The 25,000-nt window shown below is 39.2% G+C and overlaps 1 protein-coding gene across 6 annotated transcripts in view; it reads left to right on the top strand.

Moving 5' to 3' along the window:
* kug (FAT atypical cadherin kugelei) overlaps nt 1-25,000 on the top strand; it is a 406,977-nt gene that overhangs the window by 126,833 nt on the left and 255,144 nt on the right. For 3 of the 6 annotated variants that reach the window (XM_076199999.1, XM_076200003.1, XM_076200004.1), the window contains exons 1-2: nt 719-821; nt 5,425-5,592. The exons of 1 other annotated variant lie outside the window; for it this stretch is intronic. The gene's annotated coding sequence lies outside the window, so the exon portion shown is untranslated. Of the gene's footprint in view, nt 1-717; nt 822-5,424; nt 5,593-25,000 lie in introns of those variants that run through there. 2 more of the 6 variants (XM_076200000.1, XM_076200001.1) reach the window with 2 other exon arrangements.

The raw sequence follows: 25,000 nt of genomic DNA on the forward strand, positions 1-25,000 counted from the left end.
GTATATATATATATATATGTGTGTGTGTGTGTGTGTGTTCACCTCGGATCTGCTGCAGTCTCTGTCGAGACAGCCAGACACCACCCCTACGGCAGTGAGCTCAGAGCTCCTTATTAGCCGATCTCTGGGTAGGTCTAAGACCACTCACACACCACACACCGGGACAGCATGGTCACAACTCCTTGACTAACGTCCCGTACCTACTCGCTGCTAGGTGAACAGGGGCTACACGTGAAAGGAGACAAACCCAACTTATCTCCGCCCGACCGGGGAATCGAACCCCGGTTCTCTGGCTTGTGAGGCCAGTGCTTTACCAATCCGCCACCGAGCCGTGTGTGTGTGTGTGTGTGTGTGTGTGCGTGTGTGTGTAATGTATATAAAAAAACGTCCTTATAATGCAAGCACTTCCACGCATCCAAACAATGGATCCCATGATCCCGTAAACAAGCAGTGGCTTGTGTGTGCGTGCGTGGGTGCGTGCATGCTTGGGGAAACGATTTGCCCACCATTTGATGCATCTAGTACTCGTACCCTATTCACCACAGCTTAGATGAACAAAATATTATCAGATGGTCATTGTGCGGTCATGCGATAAATCCAAATGTAAGAGTGCGATTCAGTGTAAACAATAACCTCAAGGTGTACACAGATGTAAACTTCAGCTTTGCCCCTTACCCCATTATGTAAACAGTCACTCTGCTCGAGCCGAGTCAGTAGAATAGTTTCACTGTGGTGAGGAGGGCACGGGTAACGGTGAATGCCCCAGAAATCTTCTCTTAAAACCGACATAGTGCATTGGATATATCGTTTTACATTTTCATGTACGTGTGAATATATTATAAGTGTACTGTGAAAGTTTGAGTATAATATATCGTAGTTTTCTCGAGTTATATGGCTTAAAATATTCTCTGTCGTCTCATTCGCTGCTGCCCGACTGTGTGTGATGGCTTCGTCGGAAGAGGAGGGGGGAGAGGCGATACCCCCATAAACATAAAATTAACCTACAAATTAGACCAGTTTTGTTTAAAAATCTGCTTGGAAATTTAGAAATATATTAGTAATATATCGTGAAAGTTTGGTAACAAAATATAAAGATTTATTGGAGTTTTAAGGTTTAAATGTTCTTGCAGCATCTCGTTCGCTTTCTCTCGTCAGCCAGTGATGGCTTCGCGTGAAGAGAAAGGGAGAACGGGAGACGTGTACCCCCCAAACCGTCCACCTTCGTACGGAATTAATTCTTCCGTATTACCCAGATTATGAAAAAAGTATGTGCCAAACATGAGCAAGGATGTAATTAACTGTCTTTTACACCGTTAGTAGAAAATGTATCGAAAACTAGTAAATTGGTTCCAAGATATTTAACTAGTTGAAACCAAGTGTCACTTACTTGAGATGAAACGACTCCGCCGATGATTGTTGTTATTTGTTGTTTCATTATTTTACCAGAAACTCACCAAAACATATATTTATTATGTATGTCTACACATGAAGAGGGACACAAAGTAGTGTTTACAAGTAATGTTAACAATCTACATACTTGGGTTTATCTACATACCTCTATTTTATAGGAGTCGCACATAGTTTAATGAAATCGTCTAGCGAAATCAAGAATAAAGTTCAAGTATCCGTATGGTAGTGTGCATGGTAGATAATGGCGAAAATATATGTAAATTATAGTTACAGTACATGCAAAACATAATTTGTGAAGTACTTGATACATACACATTAAATCTTCCATATCAAAAATCCAGTTTTGCTTGTATGTTTGTGTATGGAATGAAGTCCATGCTATAATAAATTAAAATTGTTGTTATATCTGTATGAATCATGTAAAAAGTGTATTACGGAAGTAAGGAAATTGTTCATTTCTACTTCAGCAATAAGTAAGAGGATTTGGAGTGGCATTTCAGCGGGTTTTAACAACATTGTACCCTTGACCTTACCTAACATTTAGAAAGGCGCCTCTTCCCCTACAACACCCAATAGTTTATGACCAAACCTGACCTAATCCATGGCCTAGGAACTAATCTCCTAGGCTTAAAAGTACTCACTATACAATATGTCAGAACCAGCTTTTTATACATGGTTCCAGGAAACTAATTTGTGAATAATGTACTCCCATAATATGAGTACCGAAAGATTAACTTTGACAAAGTATTTAAACTACATACATATGAATGGGACTAAGGGAACTGAGTGGGACAGATACATCTGTAAAAATACGGTATTAAGTGCTATAGTATTTTTTATTATGTATTCATATATTATTATGTACATACATATACCAAAGGCTTTTTCCCACTTACAAGGGAGGTAGCCAAAAAAAACAAAGGCATAAAAAACATTCCCACCCATTCTATCCCCAGTACACTCCACTCCCCTCCACCCTCTACCCTTCCTCTTATCTTGGCACCTCCTGGATGATGGGTCATCCCTGTACCTTGTCCACTGCCCTGGGTCAGAAGCAGTGTCACAAGACACAGCACATCAACAGCAAGGCCGCAGAAAAGGAGATGGGGAGAAATCCCTTCGGGCTACGTCAAATTTTCTCACACATACTACCTCACCCCCCCATACCCCCACCCATTCCACATCATGCAATATATATATATATATATTGTAGTGATACATGAAGCATCCTTGCTGTGGATTTGCTATGTCTTGCTGCATTGCTTCTGACCTGAGCATTGGGCAGGAGACAGGGATGACCTTTCATGAGATGAGAGGAAAACAAGGGTTGCGGATGAGAGCGGGTACATGCCTTTTGACTTAGCCACATCCTGTATAAGAGGGAAAAAGCCCTTGGTGTATAAATATATTATTAATTTTTTCAACTTAATTTGTCGTAACTTCTTGTGTATTGCTCATTTTTACTTACTGCATCACTGCTTTTCAGTTAACATGCAAACAGTGTAGACCCAAATCATAAGTTCATCCTTATAATTGAGTTGCACTGATAAAAAATATCCACATGAGATCTTTATATACTACCCAGTAGTATAATTGATTTTGTACCTCAGGACCTAGACTTTGTATCTCTGAGAGTTTTCTTGTTGAATTCCTTTAAGGACATAGCATCTGCCTCAAACAGGTCTAATTTTTATTTATTTATTTATTTATTTATTTATTTTTTTTTTACACCATTCACTCTTTCACAGTTTATATTAATCATTTAAGTGCAGTGGTGGCATAATCAGTAGCATGCATGTCTCACATTCACTTTATTGTGTGGGTTCGAATCCTGCACTTCTCTCCAGTAACTGTTACCTGTCCCAATAGTCCAAGTGTGTAGGGAAAAAGGCTAACAGCTTTGGTTGCGGCCACGCACTTCCTGGCATAGGCTCCTCACCTTATTAATCATTTGCAAGTCTGTTCTGGACTATCTGTCAGAAAAAAATATTTTTATAGCTTTTTCTCGTATTGTTTAATTTCTAAAGAGTTCTTGACATTGACAGTCCTGGGGTCTTTATTTTTAAACATTCTGTCCATTATCATTTCGTTGGAGTTTGGCTCAATCATGTTGTGCTAGTATCTGATATATCTTACTCCAATAATGAAGTTTCAAATGGTTTCGGTCTATATTTCTTATATGCAGGGAAATTAAATAATCAATAGAGTAAAGTAGGGAGGGGACCTGGGAGTCTTGACCATAGATTATTTGTCACCTAACAGCAGGGCTGATGTTAGAAATTGCAGGGCCCAATTAGAAAATGGATAGTGGGGACTCTACAAAAGTTTGATATTGGTGTTTTTTGTGTAGAATGTAACTCTTAGCCCAAAAGCATTAAATGTGATATACTTTAGTATTGTTATTTTCTTACCAGTTTAAATGAAGCCCATCACAGTGTTCTTTGTTGAAGGTCTGGGCTCATACACACCCGTGCAGTGCCACCTTGAGGCATGGGGCCCAATTTGATCAAATCAGTCAGATAGACTTAAAACCAACCATGCCTTACAGACATTAGTAGAATAATGGGAAGGGGTCATGTAAGCAGTTGACAAACATAAAAGTAGGATTTCACTATGTTTCCTTTGCAATACAGGGAACAACAGAAAGATGATTCTTTGTGACATCATATCCCACACGACTCCTTCTCGCACACACACCTGTCATTGATCCTGCCCTTAAATTACTAAGGATTACAAAGGAACAGAATACTGACAGGAGACCTTTTGGTCCATAACTAGCTCTGATGAAAAAAATAAATAGATAGATAATGATAACTAATAAGCAAGGATAAATTATAATGATTTGTAATAAAACAGATAAATTACAAAAAATATATAAAATAAGATAAAATAAATGGCAGGTATTACAGCATATAGCTTAGGTGTTTATCTAAATGGATCTTAAAACTTCAAACTGTACTATTAATACATTGCACTGCCTCAGCAGGAAGTTTATTCCATTCATGTACTACTTTGTTGGTGAAGTTGTCTCCACTCACTTCCATATTAAATCTACTTCCTGATAGTTTGAGACCATTATTTCTTGCCAAATTCTCATTCATTGTGAAAATTTCATCACTTGATTTTGTCAATTCCCTTTCGAATCTTAAAGACCTGTATCAAGTCTATATTTTTCTAGGTAAAATGGAATCATATGTTTTAATTGATTTTCGTATGATTTATTTCTGATATTTGGAATCTGTTTTATAGCTTGCCATTGTACTTTTTCCAATGTGGCATTGTCTTTAATGAGATTTAGTGATCATACAGATACAGTATATTCTAAATGTGGATGGACCAACAATTTATATTACTTGTTAATGACACGTGGACTCTTAAAATCAAAAGGTCACGCAATAGTTCTAGAATTTGTAGTAATGTAGTCTCTTCTTCCCACAAAACAATCCAATCCTCTACCCTCCTAAAATCTTTCCTTTGCAAGCTCTATGGCCTAATCTATATTGTTCTTGAAAGCTGCGGATATTGGCAACAAAATACAAGTTACAAGATGGGGTATTAAGCCCATAAAAGGGAACTTTAATCATAATTATGATAATTTTGTAATAACTTAATCTGTAAACCAGATGTTTATTATACATTATTATATGCAGTGTACAATCAGGTTAGGCCTATTGGATAACTGCAATTGCCCTTTGTATGTTAATGGACGGTTTATAGGGTTATATGTGTCTTTGTAATTGCCTCTTCTTTCCATGAAGTCATCACCAACTGTCGGATAAAAGCGAATGAGATGCTACGGATAATACATGATCAATATGAGTAAATAAATAAAAACCTACAAGATTATAATGAGGAAAGCAAATGCTTTTAAGTAGGTCAAAGAATAATTTGACATTATTTTAGATATAGGAAGCACAGTATTTTCTGTCACTGGCAATCCTAATATGCTAGAATTACTGTACATACATAGCCATCACAAAAATAAGGGATTAGGTTATCATTATGTTTTTACAGATAACTACATGAATTGCTTACACTTTGAAGTTGTGTGATAAAGAAAGATATTTAATGTTTAAAGTGATTATTATATGAGTGTAAATATGTGAAGATATTTGATGGTGGTAGGCTCCCAATTGGCCATGGTGAAGACATCTCCTCGTGGGACAAGCAACACACTTACTGGTAATATCACTAATCCACCGTATATATACAATTTTTTTTTTTTTTTTTTTTTCTCTTTTTCTTTACTTGGTTCAAGATAAGAGGGAGGGAAGGGGGTGGGTGGGAGTGGAGTATGTGGGGATGGTAGGACTTTGTTTTTTTTTTTTTTTGTTTTTTTCCTCTCTCACTCTCTATACCCTTTGGTATATGTATGTATGTAATATATGGGAGTTGGAGCTACACTTAGAGGAACTCATCACAGAACTTGGGATTTCTGGCCCCAAATAAAGGGGTCAACTTTTAAATTAACTGAGATAGAATATTAGTTGGGTGTACACTTCTAATATATATATACATACATATATATATATATAATATATATATATATATATATATATATGCAGAAAATCACCAACAACAACAACCTACACTCATCAAACTGTTTTAAATTTGTTATATTGTCAGGTTGGATTACTGTATATACCCGAATTATCATCAAGTTTTTCAGTATATTTTTAAGGCTGAATGTAAAAGGTCAACATTTATGTGGATAATGTACTATTTTTTCAGGGATGAAATTCATGTCTAATCTGGGTTGAAATTTTAATTAGCAAAAAGCCTAATTTATGTATAAATCATTACAGAACAAAATTACAAAGATTAATTATAATTTATGTACGATTGTACACATCAAAACACACATCTTGTTGAAAAACTCACTAGTGAATCATGAGCATAGCCAGTTTGCTCTTGTCAGTATTTAATCTTGCTCTTTTACAACGTTAACATATATAGTGTATAAGTACATACATATGCCAAAGGATTTTTCCCCCTACACGGGTGGGTAGCTAAAAAGAAAAAGGCATAGAAACCACTCCCACCCATTCCATTTCCTATCTATTCCACTCCCCTCCACCCTACTCCCTCCCCCCTCCCTCTTATCTTGGCACCTCCTGGATGACGGGTCATCCCTGCATCCTTTCCACTGCCCTGGGTCAAAAGCAGTGTCGCAAGTGTATAAGTACTTACCAATATTTTCCAGAATCCACTCACAATAACCAATTTAAAGCACCTACCAGCAGCTGCTTGGCATCACAGTGGTCTGATGTGTGTGACCTTTACAACTCCTCACATTTTCTTTTTGGTTGGACATAGCAGGACTCAAAAATACAAATGGGAAAACCATAGTAATAAGAATCAACTTATAAAACTTCTGTGAATATAAAGAAAAGAAATACCCAAATAAAGATAAAGCAACAGTACATGTAATGATATGCTATACTTGATTGCACATATGTTAAGATAGACATATAAATTTAGAGTTGAATTTTATTGGAGGTACACGGAAAACTTGGGATTTCTGGCCACAAATAAAGGGGTAAACTTTTAACTGAGATGGAATATTACTTGGGTGTATACTTCTAATGTATATATATATATATATATATATATGCAGAAAAACCAATAAGAAAAATAATAAAATGACCGAGTGTTTTCGTCTATTTGGGTATCCTTAGGTCATTTCATAATTTTATTATTTTCCTTGGTGGTTTTTCTGTATATTTAGAATCATGAGTTAATATGATTTCTCATATATATATATATATATATATATATATATATATATATATATATTCATCCAATTTCTTACATAAGTCTACACATCTATGTGGAAAGGACATCTTGTTGGGTTTGCATCGTAAACCAGCAAATCCATTTTACCTGTATTTTTCTCTTATCAAGATAATACTCGTATTATGTTACCATCTCTCACTTTTCCAAAATAGTTTTTTTTTTTTTTTTTTTTTTTTCTCTCTCTCTTTCTGTAGGTATGTATTCCAGTCTAGGGTAATTCAGACTTAGTATTGTTCATGATGTTCTCTTCCATTTGATGACATGTTATTCTTATATTCTTCAATGAATCATTAGTCCCTCTTGTTATTTTCTTTGTATGACCTTCTAGTGGTAGATCATCCTTCATTAAAATCCCATTATATTTTAGGTATTAATTCACTTCCTGCTTTATATATATAGTGTGTGTGTATGTATATACACACATATATAAATTCTCAGCAGTCTTTTTCTACTTTGGCTTAGTTCCAATATTTTAAATTTGTATGCATTGCCATTCATTGTTCACTCCTTATCTAGGTTTTCCTGTAGCAGTTTACAATTTTCTTCACTTTTCACCCTTCGTGACCTTAGTGACATCTGCAAATGATTTTGCATAGCTAGATATACCACACATATCATTTATGTAAGAGAGGGACATTATAGGTACTAGTACTGAGCCCTCTAATACCCTGCTAATCCCTCTTCTCCCATCTGATTTTTCATCTTTCAGTACTTGTCATATGAGACAAAAAGTATTTTAATTAACCAGTGAATATTCTTTATACTCTTTTAGCATCTAATTTGAGATTTTATCGGGCTGTGGGGCCTTTCTCACCTCCAATTTCTCATGTAATTTTATTATTTCACTTCTACTGATATGTTGTTATGTCTTTGTTTTCATCACCCATGTTTCCATCAAACTCCTCTCGCTTATTAAAGCTTTCTTTTATTATTTCCAATTGCATTCTTGTATCTTCATAATGCACTCCTTCAACATGAATATTCCTTTCCTGTGTTTCCTTTTACAAATCTAAAGAACAACTTTGGTTGATCTTTATACTTGTCAACTACATCCGTCTCAAAGTTTGTTTCTTCTTCTCCTCTTATTTTTGTATACTCATTCCTGACTTTTTTTTTTTTTTTTTCCTTTCTTTAGTCTCATTGGTTCTTTTTTTGCTATCCTCTCTTTCTTGGTGCACTGGCGGCATAATAACAAGTGTGTTGGTCTTGCATCTGCTTAGTTGTGAATTCAAATCCCACAATTGTCTCCATTTGCCAGCTTACCTGCTCCAACAGTCCAAGTGTATATGTCAAAAGTTAGTATGGCTTTGGCTGCATCTACATGCATGCCATTCTCTCTCTCTCTCTCTCTCTCTCTCTCTCTCTCTCTCTCTCTCTCTCTTTCAACTTGTGGCATAATCAAAAATGTACTGATGTCACATTTGCTTAGCTGTGTGTTCTAATCCCGCAATCCTCTCTTATTACCAGCAGTAAATGTTACTTGCCCCAATAAACTCTAAGCATATAGGGCAAAGGTGACAGCTTTGGCTGTAGCTATGTGGTTCCTGTCATAAGCTCCTCTCCTGCACCCTTCTCTCTCTCTCTCTCTCTCTCTCTCTCTCTCTCTCTCTCTCTCTCTCTCTCTCTCTCTCTCTCTCTCTCTCTCTCCTCTCTCTCTCTCTCTCTCTCTCTCTCTCTCTCTCTCTCTCTCTCTCTCTCTCTCTCTCTCTCTCTCTCTCTCTCTCTCTCTCACCCCCCAATGCACATGTTTTACCTTACATTTTTTATTGACCACCCCTTTTTAACTGCTTTTCACTCCCATGTTGTAAAGTTTGATGAAAGTATCATATTTCTTCCCAATTTCTTTATTTTCATTGAACTCGCTCCAATCATCTTAAAATTATTTTTTCAGTTGAACAAAGTTATATCTTCCTTTCTTATTCCTGAAAGATGCACAGCGAAGTTTCCCATTTTTGAAACCCGTCAATCCACTCACGCTTCATCAGGAAGCAAAGCCGAGAAAGGTTTGCACCTGGTCTTCAGACTGAGCTCAAGATCTCTCCATCAATTTCAACTGTATTTCTTATACTTTGCCGCTCATGGGGAACTAGCAACTGCTCACTTTTTTCCCTACCACATTGTGTCAGTGACATAGAAACAGTCACACACTGATACAACCCAGACAACAATCCAGAGTTTCCAGAGAGAGGTTTGTGAGGTTCCAAGGACAGTTGCCAGCCCCTGGGGTTTCAGGTTTTCCACTTAGTGAAACTCTAGGAGAGGTGAGGAGATAGGGGTGAGTGGAGAATGGCTGTGTAAAGATGATACTGTGATGTAAGAATGGGGTGGGCCAGGGGGGAATAAGGAGTGGTTATGTATGAAAGATATTTTGATGCAGCTTGAAGGGATTTCTCCCTGTCTTCTCTTTTTTTCTGCATAATGGGACAGAGACGGAGTTTCTGACTTAGTGAAGCTGCCTTGCTTTGGATGTACTGTGTCTTGCTGCATTGCTTCTGACCCATGGCAGGATGCAGGGATGACCCTTCATCCACGAGGAGCTAAGATAAGAGGGAGGAAGGGGTGAGAGTTGGCACACTTGGTCCTCTTAATCCAACACTTGCCTACCACCACATGTGCAGATGCTTGGGCCTAGGACATGAACCCAATTTGGGAATTAGCCCGGGACATAAAACCCCACCAATTCCTGAAGTGGGTGATGTCCTGGCCCCAATTGTCCTCACAAGTGGCAGTTGGTGAGTGTTAGATTAAGAAACCTAGGTGTATGTGCTTTTTGACTTGGCTACCTTCCTTATAAAGGGGGAAAGGCCTTTAGTATATAGATAAATCAATAGAACCTCTAGGCAATAATTGATTGATTTATGTCTTCCCCCCCCACCACCACCACCTACATAGATTCAGGAACCACAGAATCACTTACCCATTGAGTACCAGTTGTTCAGTGATCCAGTCATTTCAGGATCCATGGTTAAAATCCAGTCTTTCATGTGTATCTTTGTCTATATTGTGTTGGTTCCATCACTCACTAGGTTAGTATATTATTCATTGCTGTGTTCAGTAATATGTTCCCCTAGGATTCCTCATTTCCCTCTGTCTCTTAATCCTCCCATATTACCTCTCCACAATTAAAGTTGCTCATTTTTCTCTCTTTTTCCAGTTGCTCAGCTATGTTTGTTATTAATTCATTGTGATATGCATCATCCCATGCTCTTGCTTTTGAAGGGATGCATAACACTGCAATCTCTCACTTTTCTCTCTCTCTCTCTCTCTCTCTCTCTCTCTCTCTCACCTTCACTTGTACATATACATACATATACCAAGGCTTTTTCACTACCAAAGTCATTTCCTTTTATCATTTCTGCTATTACCCACCATGATTTTCCTTTTCACTGTTATTGCACCATTTCCCATTTTTATTCTCCTGTCCTTCCTCCATGTGTTATAATTTCCCACACCCATCAGAATGTCATTATTTTCATTATGGTCCTTTTCTACAAAGCCCATTATGTCTTGCCCTTTTTACTTTAGCCATTTCTAATTTTACTGATATCTTTAAGTCCTACAGTCTCTTGTTTTCTCTTCCTCTGTTTCACTCCTTCTTACCCAAACATTCTTGAATTTGTCCACCCATGCTAGTTTCCATGTCATGATCACTAATTCATTCACTGTGCTTTGTGATATACTTTCTTATGTAATATTTAGCTTACAGTTAGGTACTTTTCTTGAATAGATTAAGAAAAAGATTGTCAGACAATCACTTTGAATTTTGTATCATGAAAATCCCTGGGCGGGTCAAAGATCGTTCATAACTACATATCTACCTAATTTATTTTGTTTATTTATTTTTTATTTATTTATCTTATTTTAATTTTTTTCCCTTACATGTCATCATCATTGCCGATTATCGTTTATACCATTTCCTTGTCTCTCTCTCTTTTATTTCTTGTTCTTTTCTTACTGGTAAATGTTTCTCTTGCCATTACTATACATTTTCACTTCTCTGAACATTTCTCTACATTTAAGTACCCCAATCATTTCCATATCTTATCTCTCTTTGTATTTAATTGCACCATCATTTTTTTGTAACTGTACTTGTTCTTGCAATTTTAACCATCCTTTCGGTCTGTGTTTGATTTCACTAATGTTTTCCTCATTTTCTGTTGCATTCTTGTTTTTGTTTCACACTATCCTCCAACTTATTTTTCTCCTGTTAATTTGTTATATTCACCCTTTAACTCCAAATTAGATTATGTTGCCTTTGATAATATTATCTTACTCCATTTATTTGTTCAAATAATCTATTTTTCCTGTCATTTCTGATCTTCATATCCTTTATTAGTTTTTAGTCTCGCTCATCGATCCTGTTTGTATTTTCAGTTTGTCCAAATTATTCATCATGCTTTTTTCATAATCACTATCCTGTTCATGTGTGTGTATGTGATTCATCATTGTCTTGCATCCTGTGCTGGACTCTGTTACCCACCTGGATGAGAGCTCCATACCTCATATGGCGTGATCTATGGATAAGGCTGGGCCTTTACACACACCCAGATTCCATGCCCAAAGGAACATGTGTCAACTTCCAGTGCTGGGCAGCAGGGAATGTGCTCATGACTGCTGTGTGTGGTGTGTTTGCATTTATGTGCACATGTGCACACACACACAAATTGGATGAGGCAACAGTGTGTGCAAAGATTATACAAGAATTTAAGAACAAACTAGATGCTGAAAGATGCAAAGACGGGTCAATACGGGCATAGCTCTCTTCCCATATAATACAACTAGGTAAAGGCACGCACACAAGGATATTTGATAAAGAAAACACAGGTCTTTGTCCAAGTCTATTCTTGGTTTTCTTCAGAGAAAGAAGATAAGGACAAAACTGGTCAGGAATAAATTGAAACCAATACATATCTTCTTTATCCACCCTAACTTGTCACAATGTCTCAACATATATACACACACTTACTAAAGTGGGACAGGAGAAAAACAAGAGGACACGAGAAGAGACTTAAGAAGGACAGTTACAGAAGAGATCTGAAAAAGAATAGCTTCCCACACAGAGTGATAGATATCTGGAACAAACTGAATGAGGAAACAGTGAGTGCTAAAACTATACAAGATTTTAAGAACAAACTGGATGTGGAAAGATACAAAAGCAGGTCACTACGAGCATATCTCTCTTCCCGTAAAATACAACTAGGTAAATACACACTTGACAGTGCATTGGTAGTGTTTGTGGCCACCACTACAGTGGTCTGGATTCAACTCTTGCCCAGGGTTGAAATAATTTCATTATCGATGCACTGCGAGTCGTTACTCCAATTCTCATGGGCAGGGAGTTGGGGATGTATGTACATGGAAGATCCATAGATCAGTCAAATATAAGCTCTGAGCTCTCTTCCGGGAGGGAAATAACTGTCAGTCACAAGTCCAACATGTGATCCAAGACCATGGTGAATCACACACACACACACACATACTGTTGTTTGGGAATGGCAATCAATGTTACAGTGGGATCAATGTATAATTAGTGTGTAACTCTTGCCCCACTTCTGAATTACTCAATCTACTCTCTAGATGGATTTTTTTTTTTTTTTTTTAACCCATGTAAGCTATTTTCTTCTTCTCAGTTAAGTAAATTGGCTTGATATTAGCTAGAGCTAAATTGCAAAGGTCATTTGTTTATTCTATTTATTATTATTATTATTATTATTTTTTTTTTTTTTTTTTTGCAAGGATGTGGAGTTCTTTATTACTATATAAAATCATCTGGTATAAGACAGCAAAATATCCAAAAATGTCTGCTTGAGAGAAATAATTTTTTCAAGTCCCTTCCAAGTCTATGAGCATCCTCTTAGCTGAATAAAATTGCCATGTGTTACTTAGAAACAAATTTATCAAAGTTTCCTGCGTGAGTTAAACGGGTTATTCCAGTAAGATTAATAAGACCTCAAACTAATAACCATTTTTACTCCACTGAATGAAACTTGAAATCCAGACCCTAGCTGTACACAACTGGCTTCAGTACAAATAATGACATAAATTCATTATCAGAGCCATTAATTTAAGAATGGTTTATAATTAATGTGGTTTTGGCACCCATCATGGAATATTTGCTCGGTAGAAAATGACATGGAAAGCTTATGCTGATGGCACTTAAGTTGAAACATAAGTCTTCAACAATTTTATCTCTGAATTTTGTAATAGGAGATATATTGCCAAAGATGATTTGTCATTTAAGTTTCCAGATATATATTTGACTGCACACTTTCATGGTAATGCTCAGTTTAAGTAAACAAGACATGTTTAACATTTGCCGTATCAAGCTGTAATCTCTGACTTCAAAGGTCACATGAGCTTAACCCATAAATGACAAACTAACTGTGTGTGTCTCTCTCTCTCTCTCTATCTCTCTCTCTCTCTCTCTCTCTCTCTCTCTCTCTCTCTCTCTCTCTCTCTCTCTCTCTCTCTCTCTCTCTCTCTTTAATCTTAAAAGGATTGTAATTTTAACTAAGCAGAATTATAGGACACTTTCTAGAAAAATATATAAGATTGCACATCTGCAGTTTAAATCAGGAGAGTTGGATTATACAATTTCAGTTTTTCTATTTATTCAGATATAAATATGCTTGTGATCTTTGAACCAGAACTAGCAAGTGCATAATATCTACACTGCAACCTATACTGTTATTCTTTATAGTCATATTAAAGCACTACATCATGGGTCTTAAATTTTACTATTTGGCTTGGACTGTGTGCAATGCAAATCATAAGTTACAGTGTTTGATTAGGATGAAGAGATATGATTTTCAATCCATCAAATAGATAGAGACATACTGAAGAGAAATATCAAACAGAAACATAGACAAAGGCTTAGTTGTTTTTGTGCTTTTGCAAGTGGAGCATTTGATGTGTGCAATGAGAATGTACTGGTAGAAATGTTTGTTGACTACAGCTGGTTTGTGTTTTGTATACCAGTGTCTCACTTGTTTTGTTAGCAATGATAACAGGTATTTGTTTTTCACGCATGAGTTAGGTTTCATATATTGGCTTAATAGATAAAGTTAAATAGAAATAGAAAATGCAAATTGAATGTTTAAATGTGAGTGAATGTTAGATATTGGTTTATTTGGTAATACAGTATTCCGATATTGTCAGGATTTATGTAAATATATGTTTCTCCATCTGTGATGGAAACTAGATATTTTCCACTTAGTAATAATGTTCTAAAGGGGAGAGGCTTCTAGGAAAATAGGCTAGGTCAAGGCTTGGGTGTGGGGGATCAACAACAGGTGGTGGCTATGTGAGAGGGAGGTTTTGGAGAATTGTTTCCTGTTCCCCATCTTCGAAAGCTTTAAACACTATCACCTCCAGCTGGTTTCTGGTATAGGCACAAAAATTTCTTAACTAAGTGTTTACCTCCCCCCCTCCCTCCCTCACCCTCTCTCTCTCTCTCTCTCTCTCTCTCTCTCTCTCTCTCTCTCTCTCTCTCTCTCTCTCTCTCTCTCTCTCTCTCTCTCTCTCTCTCTCTCTCTCTCTCTCTCTCTCTCTCTCTCTCTCTCTCTCTCTCTCTCTCTCTCTCTCTCTCTCTCTCTCTCTCTCTCTCTCTCTCTCTCTCACTCTCTCTCTCACTCTCACTCTCTCTCTCTCTTGTTGTCTGTGGAAGTGTAGTTTATCATTCTTGTGAATTTTGTTTATAGTGATGTTTCTGTTATATGTATTGGATTTCTCTGTCAGATATGATTGCTTATAAATTTATAAATTTTATGGTTGTTTTTCAAAATGTATAACATAACAATTACTAATGGCTGCATTAGTAACTTTTGCTTTTTTCCCCAAAAGAATAAATGTTCTGTATTATTATCATGTGAACAATAAGTGGATTCTGCTCTGTTTGTGCTAAATAAAATCCTTTGCTCCTAGATTCTCCTTTAGCAGACAGTGATCCAAGAAGAGTGATAGTTTGTTACTGTATCTTTATGTGTTTATGGCTTCCTTATTTAGGAATCCTTCAGAATGCCTGAAAGAGAATGCTTGAAAGAAATTACACATTTTAGGTGTGGCATCAGGATTTCTCTGGGGAAGTAGCCACCAACATTTATGTGGTAGTGGACATTTTCCCAAAATGTAGAATACCATGAGATGAACCCCCACCCCTGTGCAAGTTGTTAGCTATATATATATATATATATATATATATATATATATATATATATTTTTTTTTTTTTTTTTTTTTTTTTTTTTTCTTTCTCTCTTTTAACAAATACTAATGTGTGAGGATTGAATTATGATTATTATTATTTTTTTTTTCTCTGAAACAAAAACAAGAATAATATCAAAGATTGAATAAACATTTGTATATCATTTATGTTAATGTTTAACGATAAACATTCTACCAACTCGCCACAGACTTGCTCACTAATTGCACACCAGTGATCAAAAACTGCATTACAAGGTATTATGGTATTGGAATGGATATTTACATTGTATTCTTATATGATTTATCTCACAAGTATAGGACAGAGTTTCATAATGATGAACATATTTTCAATTCACCACTAAATCACATACTAACTGATCCACCATTAATTAATAACTTTTTTTTTTTATTGGAAACAATATTACATCATCAGAGGGATAAGGGCTATAAATTAAATGGACAGGTATTCATTTCATTTATTCATTTGTATATTGTCATAATAACCACAGTTCACCTCTTTATATTTCCTGTTTCTTGATCTTCTTCTTTCTTTAATTTATTGTATTTCATAGTCACACACTACCAGTACTGATAAGTAAGATAGCATAGTTGAAATACTCATTAGCTTTCAGAGTATTGTGGAAAATATTAGCAAAACATGAATTTTTATGTTTTATCTTTAGGTGTAAATGTGAATGTAAATACAAATACATTTATGTGTGTATGAATGGTTAGTTGATGTATACTGGTACTTCTTTGTTACCTTTTGATGTTGGGGAGGAACCTATGCTAGGAGATGTATAACTGCCGCCAAAGCCGTCGCTTTTTCCATATGCACTTCGAGTGTTGTGGCAGGTAACCGTCACTGCTGGAAACTGGAGAGAGGTGCAGGATTCGAATCCACACCTAGCAAATGTGAAACTAGAATACTTTTGATTACGCTACCTGCTTAAAAGTAGCAAACATGTCTAGCAGTTACTAGAGAGGTCATGTGTGCAGAAGCTAGGTGAATGAGGATCTGATGATGATAAATCTGTGTGATGATCCCCAACCACCAAAACCTTTTATAAGACACCATCCAAGCCCAGAACAAGAGGGAATCATGGGATTTTTTTTTTTTACTAGTGTGTAGTGAAAGAACGGGCAATCAGCTTACTATAAAATTCCAGTGACCCAGTCAGAAAAAAGATTTTAATCTTTACATACAAAGAGATAAATGTTTCCAGAGTGTTTTTCTTGACTGTACCTTTTCCCTTGCCTTCCTTTTATACTTTTGTTGATTTTATTTTTTAGATTCAGATTATATATTTTTCTTTCTCCTTTCATACCTTATTTTTACTAAAAGTGTTTGAAATGCTTCTTCACTATATCAGATGGTATCATATTTCTATCTTTTATAAACAGCTTCAGGTTTATTTTCTTGATGATTACAAATATTTTCCTGTACAGTATATATTGTTTTCACAAAGAGACTGCAATGGACAAGATACTGGGATGATCTGTCATCCAGGAGGTGCCAAGATAAGAGGGAGGGTGGAGGGGAGTGGAGTGTATTTGGGGATGGAACGGGTGGGAATGATTTTTATGCCTTTGTTTTTTGGCTACCCCCCCTTGTAAGGGGGAAAAAGCCCTTGGTATATGTATGTATGTATGAAGAGACTGTAGTATATATGGGAATGGGAGAGGGTAGAACAGGGCAACCTGAGTGGGTATGGGTCATGTTATTACAGAATATATGAAAGCTGAGAGTAAGAACAAATATGAAAGCTGAGAGTAAGAACAAGGGGGCAGACCAAATCAGAAGTAGAGGGATGAGATGTAGGAAACCATAGGAGTTAGTGGTCAGTATGTCAAACTTATGAGTGAAAGTGTGTGTGGGTGACAGAGTTGGAGAAGAATGTATAGACTGAAGCAGATGACCTGTTGCATAAAAGCGGTGCTGTAGGGGAGAACTGGAAGTATTGCTGGTTTAAGCAGGAAGGGGTGGGAAGGGCTTATGTGAGGGGGGTGAAGTTAGAGGGGGGGAGATGCTCCTGTCCCACTCCATGCTTGTTCACTTGGCTGATGATGGCTGTTTTGGATAAAAAAGATATATATATATATATTCTTTCTCAATTTAGATATATATATATATATATATATATATATAATATATATATATATATATATATATATATATATATATATATTCTTTCTCAATTTAGATATATATATATATATATTTCTCAATTTAAACATTATTTACACTTATTATGTGTATATTTTTTATTTTTTGATACACTTAGATCATGATTTCTTTTTATATCAAAAGTATGATATTCCTGTTTTCTATCCATATAAAAAACTGACTGTAAACAAAAAAAAATTCAAAGTAAAGTAAAATGTTTCGTTGTGGCAAATAAATAAATAATGAACTCAGAACATTGGATCTTGTTAACCTTCACGTCAACAGACATTCTCTCGTATTTTAATTCTGGGTGGATGAGCTTACCTATTAATATACCATACAGGGCAAAGACAGATGCCCTTGGTACATCGTGTTCACTTGTATTTCCTTGTGTCTGGATGGTCTCTCTCTCTCTCTCTCTCTCTCTCTCTCTATATATATATATATATATATATATATATATATATATATATTTATCTATATCTATCTCTCTCCCTGCTCTCCCTCTCCTCTCTCTCTCTCTCTCTCTCTCTCTCTTCCTCTCTCTCTCTCTCTCTCTCTCCTATCTCTCTCTCTCTCTCTCTCTCACTCTCTCTTTCTCTTTCTCAGCAGTTTTCATGATTGGTTCTCCCATGGATGAAAGCACTAAGTATTGAATACTCCCACCACTGCTGGTACTGATGATAATAGTAACAGCAGGTGACAAAAAAAAAAAAAAAAAAAAAAGAATGACACACATCAAGCAACATTCCATTATTTCTTCTCAACTCTGTGGAATGGCCCAAGAACGAAGCCGGTTGTCATGGGGCTGTGGGTTTCTGGGCAGAGGAATCCGAGGTAATAGTTGATTGACCTGCGTCAGTCCTAATGGACCAAAAGGTCTTTTGTTGTATATATTAATGTATGTATATATATATATATATATATATATATATATATATATATATATATATAAATATATATATATATACAGTATATATGTAATAATTCCGACTGTCGTCCCCGGAATTATTTGATCGACATCACCGTCACTGGTGACTCTATTCATATATATATATGCATGTGTGTGTGTGTAGTTGAAAGAAGGCAATTTTATATATTCGTGGTTTTCGTTAATGGGTCGTTTATTATGTTCCGTGGTTTGTTTCTATGCATCTGTTAGTGTAAATGCATTCCGTGTGTTTATTTGTTTATTTTTGCTTGGAAAGCATGTCGGTCATCACACCTTCCCCCCCTCTCACTCCATCTCCCTCCTATTACACCCTGTCTTTACTCCCCTCCTCCCTCCCCTCCCATCCCCCCGCCTCCCCCCTCCTTCCTCCCACCCCCACCCCCCACATTCCCTTATCGATCCTATCCTTTTCTCTTGTATCCATTCCACCCATGCCGTCCTCTCCCGTCTCCCTTTCCGCATTCCTCTATCTCCTCTCTCCCTTTCTCTTCTCCTCCCTTCCTCCTCCCTCCTCCCTTCCTCCTCCCTCCTCCCTCCTCCCTCCTCCCTCCTCTCTCTCACTCACTGCACTCACTTCGTATAGTTTACCCACTCTACTCGTCCACTTAACGCACACACATAACCCACTTTACTCAGCACACCACTCAACTCTCTATTCACGCAACTCACCCTCATTCCTCCACTCACCCGCCCACCTCCTCCTCCCCCTCCCTCCTCCTCCCTCCTCCCTTTCACCCCATTCATGCGTGGAACCGGAGACCAAGTACCGGCGCCCGGGGTCGTCGCTATTATCCGGACTGACCGCGAGGACCATAAGAGGAGAACCCGCTGAGCTCCCCGGACTCCGGAACAAGAAGTGCAACAGCAGCAGCAGCAGCAGCTGCCGTTGTCACAGGCGTCGGTCACCGCAGCTGCAGCTCCAGCTGTCAGTCTCGGCAGCTCGCTGGTGCAGAAGGAGCAGCTGGTGGGGTTGGGGGGTCGACACAGAGACGAAGCGAATCGCTTGGCGCCAGGCAGAATAATAATAATAAAAAAAGGACCACCAAGTAGGGAAGGGGTTGATGACTTTGTTGTGATGTTATGGTTTACGTCATCATCATCATCATCACTAACGTACACGATTGTAACGTCACCACACCATCATCATTATTATCTTAACATTATACACACGTCACACCAATGTAGTTATCATCATCATTATGTTAACTGGTATCAACCACTTCATGATAACACAATTGTCATAATGATGATGATCATCATAATATCATCACCTGACCACCCCTGTTCCTGGCTGGGTGGTCTTCACAAGGGCATGCCTCCGGGGTGCCGGCATCCACGGCCACCACCTCTCCCCCACTTCCTCTCTCCCACCTCCTCTCCCTTACCCCCTCTCTCCCACTTCCTCTCCCTTACCCCCTCTCTCTAACCCCTCTCTCCCGCCTCCTCCTCTCCCTTACCCCCTCTCTCCCACCTCCTCTCCCTTACCCTCTCCCACCTCCTCTCCCTTACCCCCTCTCTCCCGCCTTCTTCTCTCCCTTTCCCCCTCTCCCCACCTCCTCTCCCTTACCTCCTCTCTCCCGCCTCCTCCTCTCCCTTTTCCCCTCTCTCCCACCACCCCTCCCCTTTACCCCTCTCCCTCACCTCGTCCCCCTCTCCCCACCTCCTCTCCCTTTCCCCCTCTCCCCACCTCCTCCTCTCCCATACCCCCTCTCCCCCACCTCCTCTCTCCCACCTCCTCTCTCCCACCTCCTCTCTCTTACCCCCTCTCTCCCGTCTTCTTCTCTCCCTTATCCCCTCTCTCCCGCCTCCTCCTCTCCCTCACCCCCTCTCTCCCGCCTCCTCCTCTCCCTTACCCCCTCTCCCCACCTCCTCTCCCTTACCCCCTCTCTCCCACCTCCTCTCCCTTACCCCCTCTCTCCCGCCTTCTTCTCTCCCTTACCCCCTCTCTCCCACCTCCTCCTCTCCCTTACTCCTCTCCCTAACCCCCTCTCTCCCACCTCCTCTCCCTTACCCCCTCTCTCCCACCTCCTCCTCTCCCTTACCCCCTCTCTCCCGCCTCCTCCTCTTCCTTTACCCCCCTCCCCACCTCCTCTCCCTTACCCCCTCTCCCCCACCTCTCCCTTATCCCCTCTCTCCCACCTCCTCTCCCTTACCCCCTCTCTCCCGCCTCCTCCTCTCCCTTACCCACCTCCTCCTCTCCGTTAACCCCTCTCCCCACCTCTTCTCCCTTACCCCCCTCTTCCCACCTCCTCTCCCTGACCCCCTCTCCCTACCTTCTCCAATTTACACCTCTCCCTCACCTCGTCCTTCTCACCCCACCTCCTCCCCTTTATCCCCTCCCCACCTCCTCCCCCTCTCCCCTACCTTGTTCCCCTCACTCCACCTCCACCACTCCCTCACCTCCTCCTCCACTTTCCCACCTTCCCCCTCACCCCACCTCCTCCCCTACTCCCCTCACCCCACCTCCTCCACTCCCCCACCTTCCCTCCCTCACCCCACCTTCCCTCCTCCCCATCACCCCACTTCCAACACTCCCTCGCCTCTTTCCCCACTCCCTCACCTTCTCCCTCTCACCCCATCCCCTCCCCTCCCCACTGTCATCCCTTCTCCCTCCGCCTCCCCCCCTATCCCCCCGGCCAGTGCTTTATATTCTTTACAGCGATTCTTCTCAACTTTTCTGGTGTAATGGTTCACCAGCGTTTCTGTCCGACTGCTATCGTATTTGCCTCGTTTAGTATCATATCATATGGGACTACAAAACAATTGGAAACAGCATCTTGAATCTTATTCAGTTTTTTTCTTGTTTGTATATCGGGTGAAGAAAAAATACAAATAATTCCTCAAAAATGTGCTGCATACGGAATTATCGTTTATTTGTATAAAATTGAAATGAGAGTCAATCGATTCTCTCTCCCCCCCCCTCTCTCTCTCTCTCTCTCTCTCTCTCTCTCTCTCTCTCTCTTTCTCTCTCTCTCTCTCTCTCTCTTTTCTCTCTATCGCAGACCGGCAGCCAATGGGCTAAGGACCGGTCCACCGCTTTAGGAATCACCTGCTTTACAGTTAAGAGAGCCAAACGCCGCCCTTCTCCTCACGAGCAACAGCACCCAGCAGGTCCCTCCCTCCCTCCCGCCGCGGACGGACCGGTGACCTCACCCCGACACAAATCTTCCGCCGATCGTCGACCAGTGCCGTCTCTTTCCCCGTCCATGACAGTTTACTCAGATTCCTCCTCCTCTTCTTCCTCTTTCTCCTCTTCCTCCTGTCCCTCCTCCTCATCCTCCTCTTCCTCCTTTTCCTCCTCCTCTTTCTCTTTCTCCTCTTCCTCTCCATCCTCCTCTCCCTCTTTCTCTTCCTCCTTCTCCTCCTCCTCTTCCTCCTCCTCTCCCTCCTACCCTTTCACCCTCTTCACAATGTTCACATTCTTCCTGTTCTCTTCCTCCTCCCTTTTCTCTTCTCCACATTCTTCCTCTTCTCCTTTCTCTTCCTTCTCCATTTTTCTTCCTCTTCAGTTCCTTTTTCCTTTTCCTCTTTCCTCTTCGCTATCTCGTCCTCATCTCCTTTGTCGTCCACCGCGCCCATCTTTTTTTCTTCTTCTTCCTCTTCCCCTTAGGAATGCCGCACAGAGGAATGCTGTTATGGTCTAGCACCAGACGATTTTCTTCGTGTGGGAGAACCCATCTTCCTTTTGTTCTTCCTTTTGTTGTTCCAAGAGTGGCACTGGGAACAACAGAAGACCAAGAAAAAAAATAATAAATAAATAAATAAACGAAGCCAAGACGAAACTGATTGGAGGAATCTGGCTCAGAAACGTCAGCAGTCGCGAGGCTTTGTCATCATTGTCATCGGACACATTATTTATTTATCTATTTATTTATTTTTCTACTTATTTATTTATTGGTCCCTACCCTGCATCCTCCCCCTCCTCCTCCTCCTCCTCCTCCACCACCTTCTCCTCCCCTCCCATCATACCTCTCTCTCCCTCTTTAACATCGTTCTTGTCATCTCCTCCTCTTCCCTTCCTCTCCACCATCTTACTCTATCTCATTTTTCTTCTCCCTTCCCTTTCCACCTCCTCCTCTCTCCACCTCCTCCTCCCTCAATACCCTCTCCCCATCTCCACCATCTTCCTTTTCATTTCCTCCTCCTCCTCCCTATCCACCATCTTACTCTCCATCTCCTTTTCCTTTCACCCCCTTCCTCCTCCTCCTCCTTTCTCCATCTCCACCTCCTCCTCCTCCTCCTTTCTCCATCTCCACCTCCACCTCCTTTCTCCATCTCCACCTCCTCCTTTCTCCATCTCCACCTCCTCCTCCTCCTCCTCCTCCTCTCGCTACGGAGGGAGTGGCCGCCCTGGGACGACCGAAAGAACCCGGGGCCACCCAGAAGACAAAAGGAGAAGAGTGTCACACTCTTCGGCAGAGGTTCCTCGACGTAGGAGGTTCTAGGTTCTTCCTCACCTTCGTCTGGCGGCAGGGGAGTAAAAGGAAAGGAACCTGACATTTATTATATTTTATTTTATTTATTCATTTATTATTATATATGCATTTATCTGTTTATTATTTATCATTATTTATTTATTATATTTGATTTATTTAGTAGTTATTTATCTGTTTACTATTTAGCATTATATTTATTTTGTTTATTTGTTTATTTATATTTTTTCGCATCCGACCTAGGTATGGACCAAGAGGTCTCCTTAAGCATGCTCCTCCTTTGTAATCCCATGTGAACAACCTGGTAAAGAAGGTTCTCTTGCAGTTCGAGATCCACCGGAGGAAGAAGTAGAAGGTGATGACCTCGATTCCTCCCTTCCGTGCCGGGTGGCACTGTTCCCCCTTTACTGAACCTGCCGCCAGACGATTTTATTCGTTTCCATGACAACCCCTCGGTGTTGCATGGACCAAAACGTCTTTTCCTCCTCATAAGTGGGTCTGTCCGAAATAAACGGTGGTATTCTTAAAGATATGTATATATATATATATATATATATATATATATATATATATATATATATATATATAATGCCACCATAAGAATCTTACGGTGGTATTCTTTAAAAAAAAATATCTTTCCTTATATAAATATTTCCCTTCCAAGGATTTACATAAGGAAATAATTTTTTTAAGAATACCACCGTAAGCCTCCCTATTAGAGACAGCAGGCCAGGACTCGTAGTAATGGGTTTAAATTGAACAAAATTGGGGAAGGAAATGGGCAAGAAATGGTTTACCAACACAGTGGTTAACGAATGGAATAGACTTGGTAACCATGTAGTAGTGAGCGTTGAAACTATCAGTTGTTTTATGAGAAGCTGAGATAACTTTATGGGTAGGGATGACAGGTGGACATGGAACTACCTAGTGTAGGCCTTATGGTCTCTTGCAGTCTCCTCCATTCTTATATTATAATAATTTCTAAACCTACCCAAGAACGCATTTGTTGCTGACTGACGTTTTATCGTAGCTGAATAGACTCAGCGAAACCTTCCACATAAGTTGTCATATCTTGCTGAAAATTGCTGTTCATATGTATTTTGACCTGTTCTTCTAATGGTGAGGTTTGATTAGGTTGGGTTAGGGCAATGCTTCTCAACGTGGGGCGTACGACCCACAGATGGGCTATTCGGTTTTTCAGGTGGGCAATATGGTTTTTAAGGGGGACAATTGAGGATAACTTAGGAAGTCTGGGACAATTTTTTTATTCTTATTTTATTCAATTTTTTTTTTCATTGATGCCTTGTTCTTTTGAAGTGGTTTTAAAACCAAGGTTTTATGCATTTTCAGCAAGTGATAAGAATTGTATATCACCACATGGGGGGACATGAGGATTTTAAAGGTGATTAGTTGAGGACATAATGGCCAAAAATAAGGGTGAGAACCACTGGATTAGACATTTCGTAATCATGAGATTTCTTCTGTTAATGTAGTCTGTCCCCCTTAGTAACCTGAACTATCTAATCAAGTCACCCCTTTCTCTTCGATCTTTCAATGTTGGCAGGTTCAACGTCTATCCTCGTATGACTTACCTGCCAGGCTGAAAACCTGTTTGCTGCCTTTTGTATTCTCTCGATCTTGCTTTTATCTTTCACTTTGTGTGGGGGCCATACCACTGACGCATATTCTAGTCTTGGACGGATTAATGTTTATATATATATATATATATATATATATATATATATATATATATATACAGGAACAACCACAATGCACTTTAATTCTAAGCCATCAAAGGTCGACATGCAGAAATTGAAATGCGGTACTGCCAAGGACTCGAACCTAGGAACTACATGACAAGTGCCGTAGTAACTTACCAACTAGGCTATCATATATATATATATATATATATATATATATATATATATATATATATATTAACAATCACAATGCACTTTAATTCTAAGCCATCAAAGGTCAACATGCAAAAATTGAAATGCGGTACTGTCAAGGACCCAAACCCAGCATCCACATGACAACTG

Source organism: Oratosquilla oratoria, chromosome 16 (genome assembly GCF_046742065.1).
Source record: "Oratosquilla oratoria isolate Oo_2021 chromosome 16, ASM4674206v1, whole genome shotgun sequence".
NCBI lineage: Eukaryota > Metazoa > Arthropoda > Malacostraca > Stomatopoda > Squillidae > Oratosquilla > Oratosquilla oratoria.